We start from the raw sequence: 647 nt of genomic DNA, 5'->3' as shown, positions 1-647 counted from the left end.
GCCTCTGTTTTTCTTTCGTTTAATTATTGTAATAGCTTAGTTTGATGACTCATAGGTTTTTCTTTCGATCCTTTAAGGACTTGTAATCCTCATTTCCCTAATTGATGCGTAGGCCCTTATTTGGATTCAGGGGCGGAACCATTGAGCGGTGAGGGGGGACAATTGCCCCCCCTGAAAAAAAAAAAAATAGAAGAGGGCCATTTTTGTAATTTTTCCCCCCCTCAAATATTTATTTTGCCCTAATGAATAGCCGAATCGGTCGTTCTCTCCATTCTCCATTCATCCCGAGCGCTTCTCTTCTCTGCGACATTGCGAGGCGCGAGCTGCGAGCGAGAGCCAACTGCCAAGAGATTGTCTTCGAGGCTTCGACGGCGAGCTGCGAGCAGGAGCAGAGCGACCCCCTTCGACGACGAGCTGCGTGCAAGAACCGAGACTCGAGAGATCGCCTACGAACGCCGACGGTGGCCTTTCTCCCAGGTTTTTTTGGTTTTTCTTCCCGCCTCTGTCATCTCAACATTTTGCTGTTTTTTTTTTTTTTTTACTTGCAATGTTCTCTGTTTTGATTTTAATGCCTGAAGTAATAGGGTTGTTCGGTCTTGCTTCCCAGTTCCCGCTAGAAAATTTCGCTGTGTCGCTGTTTTTTTTTT

General features: G+C 46.1%; 1 pseudogene; it reads left to right on the top strand.

The window, feature by feature from the left end:
* The first annotated feature begins 242 nt into the window (after positions 1 to 242).
* Positions 243 to 647, top strand: part of LOC110096105 — an 11838-nt pseudogene continuing 11433 nt past the window's right edge.

This window comes from Dendrobium catenatum, unplaced genomic scaffold (genome assembly GCF_001605985.2).
Source record: "Dendrobium catenatum unplaced genomic scaffold, ASM160598v2 fragScaff_scaffold_456, whole genome shotgun sequence".
NCBI lineage: Eukaryota > Viridiplantae > Streptophyta > Magnoliopsida > Asparagales > Orchidaceae > Dendrobium > Dendrobium catenatum.
The sequence above is the reverse complement of the archived record's forward strand: the minus strand, read 5'-3'. Positions and strand labels throughout refer to the sequence as shown.